Below are 9,717 nucleotides of genomic sequence, written 5' to 3'. Positions count from 1 at the left end.
CACTTCCATTGACCTGGATGTAGACGTTTGGCAGTAGATTGTGTTTTTGCAAAGCTTGCTTGGTGCCCCCATCTTTCCTCCAAGACTAGCTTGCAGAGTTTAAGTGAAAGGTATTACATGCGGACGTAATGTTCTAGTTCCTGCGCACTGGTCTTTTTGAAGGGCTATTCCTGGCACTGTTGCTCCCAATGTCTCGTCCAACTCTTAGACGCTCAATGTCATAGCATAACAAGACACAGCAGAGTGTGGGGCAGTACTCTGGACGGCCCAAATAACTTCAGTGGCTGGGAGCAACAGGGGAGAAATGTAATGTTGGTTCTGGTAAGCCTACCGGCATTGTTGTTAACGGGCCGGCCCACTACGAGTCTGGGGGCTGGTGCCGTCCCACCCACTAGGGTCAGAGCTGGCGGGCAGAACGGCACCACCCGCCCACAGACTTTCACGGAAGCACCGGCACCGTTATTAAAGGTGCCAGTGCTTCCGTCATCCCCATTCCCTTTGAGTCCTATGGGACTCTAACGGGAATGGGGACTTCCCGGAACACTGGGGTTGTAATCCCCCAGTGTTTCCGGCAAGCCAGGTGACACTAAATATTGCAAGTCTGGCGGAAACCCGCCGGTAGCACCGGCAGGGTTACCGACGGACTTGTAATGAGGCCCATTGTGAGATTACATTATTTGCCCAGGATCACACATTTACGCTTAACAGCGAACCAGGGATTTTAACCCACTGTGCAATTTGGGCACGGCCATCTTCTTCCACGCTTTACTTGGAACAAATATTTAAGTTTTGGGAGTCAAGGCCTACAATAATACTCTCCTATAGAGTTTACTTGCAAAATCCACATATTGCATAGTAAAGCATCATGACAACATCTAAATACTTATGGCAGCAGCATGTTGGGCCACAATAATATCAGTGTACCTTTATTTTCCACATCCTGAATGGAAAACTATAAAATGCAAATGGCAAAAGATCTATGTACTCACTTTATTTTCAGCGCTTTAGACACACAATAAAAAAGGCTAAAAAACTCACTTTGGTTTGGAGATTTGTCACAAACCTCCAGTGTTGCTACATACGGTTTTAATAACATTCAACTAAGGACATGAAAGCACACTTGATGCTTTAAAAAGGTGCTTTATTGTGTTGCTCACTTTAACTGTAACAGATTTGCAAGGTGACTGGTGGTCTTTCAGTTGGAAATTCACCATTATGAATAAGCAAGCCTTGACTACTGATGACAAAATAAAAATAAACGTGTTGTTGGGTTTGTTACCCAGACGGTGTGTCTCAGAAAGGCTGTGACAATGAAGAAACAAAATGGTCCCAGTTTCTGATCCTTTGAACTGTAGCAGCTAACATTTCATTACGGGCCTGCCTTTCTTAAAATATTCTGCATCCCCCACAGATGACGGGAATGGACAGGGGGAGAGCTACAAAGACATCACTGGCCAAACCCAGGAACGGAGCTGTTGGAATGCGGGCTATGGTGCTGTATTTTCTCAATTTTCATTTTTACGCTGTTTGAACGGCTGTAGCCATCTGTGGGTGGACGGGGCATCCAAGTGAGCGTGGCTCGAAGATTGCCGAACACTGCCTCCCACAAGCTACCATGGGGATACCATACAACACCAGCAGGAACAAAACAAATGCCATGACGGCGCTTGTTCTTCTTCTTGCTGATAGATTTTTATCCATCAGCGGTGATTTTTTGGATACCGAGGCTTGAGCCTCATTACTCCATCTTCTCGGGTTGGGTGTGTAGTCGTGGGTTTGTATTCTTCTTGGTCTGTGTGGTCTTGTCACAGTAGGGCTGGTTTCACTGGGTCTTCGCAGTGATGGGCCGCGGGTAGCGGTCGAAGGGGTTTGCAGTGGTGGCAGTGAGTCTTCTGATCAGAGGGTTCGGGTTCTGATCCAGTTCTTGGCAGAAGTTCTTACTCAGCTTTGCTAGATGTTCATCCAACATCTCGATGTCCAGGTCTCTGTGAAGGTCTGCTATCCTTGTGAAGATTGGAGCTCCAGATGATATCCGCAGGGCCTTGTTCTGGACTATCTGAAGACTCTTCCGGTGTCGCTCATGGCAGGTCATCCATGCTGGTGAGGCATAAGTCAGGGTTGGTCTGATGATCGCCTTGTAGACGTTGATCTTTGTCCGGAGGGGCATGGACTTGCTCTTCAGGAGTGGGTACAGCGCTGCCATCTTTCCTGTTGCCTTCTGCTGAGTATTCTCGATGTGGCTTTCCCAGTTGAGTTTGCTGTCCAGGGTCACACCGAGGTAGCGGCTGCTGCTCTCCCATTTGATGGTCTCCCCGTTGAGGCTGATGTGTGGGTGCTCCTTGATCTTCTTTCTGGTGAACAGCGTTGCAGTTGTCTTGCTGGTGTTGAGTTCTATCCGCCAGTCGCTGTACCACTTTGCGATGGTATCCAATGAAGCTTGCAGGTTCTTCGCCACTTCCTTTTCGCTGAAAGACTGGGAGATTACTGCAACATCGTCTGCATACAGTGCCAGGTTCGTCTTGTGGAGATCTGTCGGGATGTCGTTGGTGAAGAGGTTGAACAGGAAGGGTCCGAGGTTCGATCCCTGTGGCACGCCTGCTCGGATGGGATGTGAAGAGGACATCTCAGACCGCATGGCGACATGGAAGGTGCGGCCTCCCAGGTAGCTTGCAATCGTCTTCACCAGGTAGTTCGGAAATCCCAGGCCAATCATCTTGTGCAGCAGTCCCTTGTGCCAGACTCGGTCGAATGCTTTGGCTACATCCAGGAAGACGATTCCTGATGGGCGCGTGGGAGGTTATACCTACTGGGAGGGGTGGAGCCAGAGATCAGCTTGAAAAAGAGCCTGTGGGCAGAGGCGTTGATAGGGGGTGTCTTAGGGGGCTGTAGCCCCAGGAGATCAGCTTGAAAAAGAGAGCATGTGGGCACGGAACGTACTGAAACGTAAGTACCGAGACGAGGAAGATGGACGTGGAGATAATCCTCATTTAATGAGGATTTTTGCATGTCCCGCCCCCATGTTCTAATTTGTGCTGGCCCTTCCCACACATTCGATTATATGTGACGCAAAGCGCTCCTGCACCGCCACCGCTCCAAGGAGGGCTTGTGCATAGTCCGATATGTCAATCGAGATAAAAATATATTTTGCGCGGCGCAGAGTGTACCTTTGCACTGTGCAAAACTTTGTCTAAATGAGGCCCGTTGTGCGTTTGCAGCTGAATTGCACGTTCCGTTCCACCACTTCCCCAGCATGCCTTGGTCAGGCTTTCCTGTCCAAGTCTCCCTCTGGCGTTGTTTTAGCACTCTATAGAGACGGGGGATCATGACGATACGATAATAACGCTCTTTCCTTCCCCGGGTTCCCTCTCCTGTGGTGCAAGGGTGGGGGCCTGTCGTGACTCAGAGAGAGCTGGGCGGAGATGAGCTGTTGGGTGTGTTGTCAGCGCCTGGCAGGACATTGGGACAGACCCGGTGTCCGACTGCGGGGGACGGACAGAGCCAAGACCAGGCGACAGGTAAACCAACTTCCTTACCCCACCTTTTACAACATTCCCTACGGCATAACCTTTTAGAAGTCTCCCTGAAGAGTCCAAGTTATTTAAACATTCTGTTACGCTAAAACAGCTCAAAGATCTCCAGAGTCTAAACGCCCTCCCCGAGATTCGGGTCTGTGACCCGCGGATTACAGCCGCAGTCCCAGAGTACATTAATTAACCCACTGAGCCGTTTTAGCAGATAGCAGAATACTTTATCAATCTGGCTTCCGGGTATATCCATACTTGCCGAATACTTTCGAGACGCACACCCACCCTGCTTCCTCTCATGACATTTTGTAATAATGTTCACCAAGACGAGGCCACAATAATGCCAGCTATGATGGATAGCTGAAAAGTCTGCCCACAGATCAGGTCTCCTTATCTAACTTTCCCGCACGTTCCAAAGAAAGGGAGAAACAGCGGCGAAGAGATGGCGTCATACTAAGAGTGGCAGAGAGGAGACACCACGCGGTGTACACCAAGAACTTAAAAAACCTACCATGGGTGGGGGTAAAAGTGATATGTAACGGGAAACCGGAAAAAAACATGTTGCCGAAGCCTGTTCCGTCGTCCAGACCCAGGGTGTCCCACTAACCACTCTCATATTCTGTGGAGCATCGAGATGCCGTCACTGCACAACTTCAACAGTAGTACTGTAGCCTGCATACAGAAACTGCAGAACTGACTGTTTTTTTTCTTCTTCTTCAAATTATCGACAGCGTGGGTGGACCCACGCAGGCGCTTCCCCATCCAAAAGGATGATGTGCACCTACCCCACCAATCTTACACACAGCCCTCACATTCTCATAACTCCTCCCACCGCTCGTCTGTCCCACAAAATCTAGCAGCACACTGCTCCGCTCTCTGCCTCTCACGACTCCTCCCAGCAAAGCCTTCCCACTCAGTTCAGCCACTCCCAACGCAGACATCCGAACCCTCATCAACTCTCTCTCCTCAACATGCCTCTCACACGCAAGCAGAAAATGTCCCAGTGTCTCAGGCACCCCACACAGTCCCTAGACTCACGCGTCCCCACCCGAAACAGACTGTCATTCAGCCCCACATGCCTTATCCTCAACCGGTTCAGCATCACCTCCTCCTCCATTCCAGTTTCCCTGCATCCACCTTCACAGAGACTTTCTCACGAACACCAAACATCCACCTGCCCTTCACCCCACTCTCCCACCTCTCCTGCCACTCATCCATAACCCGCTTCACCACCACAGCCTTCACCTCATCCAGACTCAAAGGTATCCTCACATCAACCGTTCCTTTCCTCATACCCACACCCGCCGCCAAATCCACCAACTCATTTCCCAAAATGCCACTGTGACTGGGAACCCACGCCAACTCCAGATCCATCCCCCCCCCACGCGCACACTGATCGATCTTCCTCCTCATGTCCAAAATCACATCCTTCCTATCACCATCCCCTGCCACAATCGCCTGCAACCCACTTAATGAATCCGAAAACACCACCACCTTCTCAAACCTCAACTTGCACACCCAATCAATCGCCACCAACTCAGCCGTACAAATCGACACGTCATTCGTCAGTCGCCCCACTTTATACTCCCCAGTGCTTTCCCGATAATACGCCATACCCACTCTCCCAGACACAGGATCCTTCGAACCATCCATGAACACCTTACACCCATCCTTCCCTGCCACATACGCCTGACCCAAAGCCTTGATCTCAACCCGCAAACCCTGCTTCTTTTACACCACACTCGCCAACTCCAAACACACCTTTTGGAGACCCCATCATCCACATCGGCCATACCACCAAATCCGTACCCGTAGCAGCCAACAACTCGCCCACACCCCACTGCACCCCTTTCTCCCACCGAAGAACTGACTATTCTTCTTAATTATCGAACGAGTGGGCGGACCCACGCAGGCGCTTCCCCATCCAAAAGGATGATGTGCACCAAACCCACCAATCAACACACAGCCCGCACTTCCACACAAACCACCAGCTACCTAACCACAATCATCCACTACCCCAATTCAACACCACCAGCTACCCCACCACAAACAAAACGCCCTCCACCAACGCACACCACCAGCTACCGTACCACAAACGCACACTCCCCTCCACTCAAAACCCCATCCAGCGAGCCCCGGAGACCGGCGCGCAGACACTACCCCACACTGTCCCCATCCAACACAATCAGCAACCCCACCAACGCACCTCAAACACACACTCCCCTCCACTCAAAACACCCTCCAGCGGGACCCCGGCAGGCGAGACTCCCCAGAACTGACTGTTGAAACTGTTATATATGTCCTGCATTTTAGGGACTTCTCTTTGTTAGAGTGACTATTGTAATGAATCAAAACAGAAGAGTCCATTATTCTCTTAAAATGTTTTCTTAATGAATCACTATAAGACCTGCTAAACATTTAAAATTGTGGGAATTATGTTGTTCCCATAATGCTCTTTGCTTTTATGCAAATCGCCAGGATTGGGGCATATATAGGGACACTGTGTTGCACAACGAGGCCCCTTAGCCCCGCCCTCTCATAAGAAGTGATGGTTCCCCCAATACATGTTTTCCATTTCCAACACTGTATGGAGGGGTTTAAAACTAGGGAGGGGAGTAAAAAAACCAGAATAGTCACAATCTATGTGGCATAAGCCGTCCATCAGATACCGCTGTGCCTCAAAAAAGTTCAGTTCCAATAGCTTTTGGCTCGTATGTGTTCCTTTAGGGACGCCTATTCGAAGCAGAGCTATTAGTATGGATAACGATAGAGGGCATATGTATCTGAATACAGATATGTCCCCCGTATCAACTTCTTTTGCATATTTCTGGCATTGATTTGCTTAAAAGTGAGCATTCTGTGTGTTTTAGTGGCATTTGGTTGCCTCTGATGTTCCTTAACTTAAGAGTCGCATATGATTATCTGGCTAGGAGCCTTCATAACTCCAACACACTTGAGCACATTGCAAGGCCATCACACATCTATGACCTAATTTAAAGAAGTGCCATTATCGCGTGGCACTGGGATCAGCCTCCACAAATGTTTGCTCACAAACATGGGCAGCTTTCTTTCCCTCTCTGGGTCAAATGTTCGTCTGATAAAAACACCTAGAACTATCTGAACATGCCTGCAGGCAGTCACTATCACATATCATACACCCCTTCTGATATAGTTTCCATGTATGCCGTGACATGCTTCTGTCTGTTTTGTTTGCTCACCTACCCTCTGACTCTTCCTGCTTACCTTCCCACCGACACAATTTGCCCATACAGACGCGAGGCGCAGTGTTGTAAGAACACTGATAGTGATATGTACAGTATGAAAGACTCTTAACGTAACATAACATGTGCAAAGGTTGACGAAAATTCTTTGTTTTGCTCTTCTTCATTTTGTTTGAATTGTGTGCCTGTTGGTGTGAAGTACGTCCTTTAGCAATGGCGTGAAGTTTGTGTGAACAACGAGGGCCAAACCAAGCTATAGAGCCCCTCACCTTGATAAAACAAGCAACATAGGACGAGATGAGAATCTAAGAATTGGCCAACAAGTAACTTTTTTTCTAAACTCAGGAAAAACTAAAATGACCCTAATAACGGGTCCTTTGCCTAGATTTGAGGAGTGAATTGTCTCCCCAGATCCCAATCCTTGCTCCCTTGTTATAGCACCCAAACCTCCCATCCGGCTCCCAACCCGGTCTTGGGACTATTCCTCCCTTTGCCCCCAGTCCACCTCCACCACCCATGCTCTCCATTGCCCACCCTCTCCCTCAATCCGTCGCCACCACTCCCTCTCATTCAGCAATCCCCACCTTGGCCCAGGCAGGCGCATACAGTCCAGCACTTCTGACCAAGCCCCACCAAATCTCAAATCTCTTGCATTCTCATCAATGCCAGGTCAATCCCTACAATCAAATGTAACATCTTTAACCTTCTCTCGGACGAAAACCCAGAAATCTTTCCATCACAGAGACCTGGTTTGCTGACGACTACGAACCCACTGCACACAAGGCCTCAGACCCTCCATCACCACCTTAACCCCCTCGAGCCCCTAGCTACAGCAAAAACTTCGCACACACACTCAGCAACGCTCTGACTACTTCAACCAGCAATCTCCATGCTAGGTGATTTCGACATCTGGTTTGACCCCCCCCCCCCCCTCCTCACACCCCATGACCCACTCCTTCACAGACCACCTAAAAGCCTTCAACCAGACGGCATTTCTCTGCCCATACACACTGCAGGCCACACCCTCGAGGCGTACTTCAGCACCACAATCATATCCACACTGCCTCCACGTGCCCCATCATGGACAGATCACTCAGCAATCTTATTCCAAGTGCCACATTTAACTGCGACCCAAGACCAGGCCCGGCCTCCACCAACCACCACACCTCTCACCCCACTCTGGAACCAAGTCTTTATCACCCCTGACCTAGAAAACTCCCTCCTTGGCTCACTCCCAGCACTCTCCTTCCAGGAAGACCCCCCTCCGACCACTGGCTCTCCAGCGCCCTCACTCTCCTCACCCCAACAAAACGGGCCCCTCAGATCAGCTGCCACACCCAGGTGGTACACCACCAACCTCAAATCTCTAAAAGCCCTCAAGCACCATCTGGAACGGACCTGGAGAACCAACCCTACAGCTCGAAACAAAATCACTCTTGCAAGACTAACCAAGGCCTACAGATTGGAAATCATAAAAACCAAAAAGCATTCTATAGGAACAGAATCTTGAACTCGACCCAAGCAAGGAACTACATAGAATCATCTCTGAATTCAAATCGCCAGGATGCTCAACCGCCCCTCCACTGAACTTCCAATCTCCATGCGATGCCTTATCAGAAAATTTTCACAAGATCGCTATCAACATTCTGCCATCATCTCTAAAATAGAAACCATTCCCCGCCCATCCACCTCCCCCGCCCGTCCGAACTTTCTCCCGCTGCAAACCTTCACCTCTTTCTCTTTGATTTTACACCAGGAGTTCCTCCCTTTACTAGTACAAAGGCACCTGTCGGGATACTGTGAGATCTCTTGCCTGGCCGCCCCCCTCCAAAAACCTCCTCACCTTTACCTGCGCAGGCACTATCGCATGCTCAGTCCTCCACTACTCCCTAGCATCAGGTAGCTTCCTGGAAGCTTTACAAACCACCTACATCAAACCCCTCCTCAAAAAACCTACGCTCGACCCACTCCTTCCCCAGAACTACCGACCCATTTCCAACACCTGTTTCATGGCCAAACTCATGGACCGCACAGCATACAAGCAACTGGGTCAGTTCACTGAAGCCAACAACCTCCTTGACCCTGCCCAATCGGGCTTCAGACCCCTCCGAGGAACAGAGTACTTCCTAGTGTCCATTTGGGATGACCTAAAAACAGGGGATGCTGAAGGATGTGCTGTACTCATTTTCCTTGACCTCTCTGCCGCCTTCAATACTATTGACCACACCATTCTTCTAGACAGACTAGTCTTTAGGAATCAAAGACACTGCCCTGACTTGGATCTCCTCCTTTATCGCTAATCACTTGCAAATAATGCTCCCCAACCCTTTCACCTCTGCATCCCACTCAGTACTGAAAGGAGTCCCACAGGGAGCAACCCTATCTCCCCTTCTCTTCAATATCTATTTAAACCCACTCCCTGCACTCACCCGTTTCCACAATCTCACCTGCTACAACTACGCAGACGATACCCATATCATCCTTAAAATCACCGGACTCCACCTGCCCGGATCCATCATCATGCCTCTCGGATATTGACCACTGGATGACGACCAACCATCCTCAACCCTTGGAAAACAAAAATCCTAGTCTGGGATAACCGTGCTCCTTCCCCAACCTATCCCTTGGCCTCTCTCTTGGCCATCCACCAGCAGCCTCCACCTCGCTGAAAAACCTCAGATACACACTGTACATGGATTTATCCCTCTCCCAACACATCAACTCTGTATCCATAACCTGTTTCTTCCAACTATGCATCCTCAGGTGTATAGTCCCTTACCTCACCTTTCCCCACTGATTCTCTGCCATCATCTCCATCATCCTCTCCCACTTAGACTATGCAAACTGCTTTTATTTAGGCGCACCAGCATTCCATCTAAGGAAACTGCAAAGAATCCAAAATGCTGCGGCATGCCTGCTAATTAGCCTCCCTCCCAGAGAACACATCAACCCTACGCTAAGAGTCCTTCACT

At 49.6% G+C, this 9,717-nt stretch overlaps 1 protein-coding gene across 1 annotated transcript in view; it reads left to right on the top strand.

Annotated features, from left to right (window-relative positions):
* Positions 1–3,071: 3,071 nt before the first annotated feature.
* Positions 3,072–9,717, top strand: part of LENG9 (leukocyte receptor cluster member 9) — a 54,883-nt gene continuing 48,237 nt past the window's right edge. The window contains exon 1 of the mRNA XM_069636857.1: positions 3,072–3,515. The gene's annotated coding sequence lies outside the window, so the exon portion shown is untranslated. The remainder of the gene's footprint in view (positions 3,516–9,717) is intronic.

This window comes from Ambystoma mexicanum, chromosome 1q (genome assembly GCF_040938575.1).
Source record: "Ambystoma mexicanum isolate Mex_15411 chromosome 1q, UKY_AmexF1_1, whole genome shotgun sequence".
In the NCBI taxonomy this organism is placed as follows: domain Eukaryota; kingdom Metazoa; phylum Chordata; class Amphibia; order Caudata; family Ambystomatidae; genus Ambystoma; species Ambystoma mexicanum.
Note: the sequence above shows the minus strand (reverse complement) of the source record. Positions and strands in the feature narration are given on the sequence as shown.